General features: G+C 36.2%; 1 protein-coding gene across 1 annotated transcript in view; it reads right to left on the reverse strand.

The window, feature by feature from the left end:
- LOC119593593 (adhesive plaque matrix protein-like) overlaps positions 1-229 on the reverse strand; it is a gene marked incomplete at its 3' end in the record, with an annotated part of 20,602 nt that overhangs the window by 19,720 nt on the left and 653 nt on the right.

Consider the following 229-nt stretch of genomic DNA (forward strand, 5'->3'; position numbering starts at 1 on the left):
TAAAAAAATGCTAGCCGATAACGGAGTGTGGAAATGAAAGGGAAAACTGCTTAAAGGAACGAAATAGAAAATTATCATTCTACTCAAAAGTAAACGTAGAATGCGAGAGGGAATTGACATAACAGGTGGCATTTCACAAAGACTTGACTGAAATACTACGAAAGCGGAATGAAAACGGAAAAGCCGAGAGCATATAATAGTAAAGATAGTAAAACGTAAGAGACAAGGT

Source organism: Penaeus monodon, chromosome 32, assembly GCF_015228065.2.
Source record: "Penaeus monodon isolate SGIC_2016 chromosome 32, NSTDA_Pmon_1, whole genome shotgun sequence".
Classification (NCBI taxonomy): domain Eukaryota; kingdom Metazoa; phylum Arthropoda; class Malacostraca; order Decapoda; family Penaeidae; genus Penaeus; species Penaeus monodon.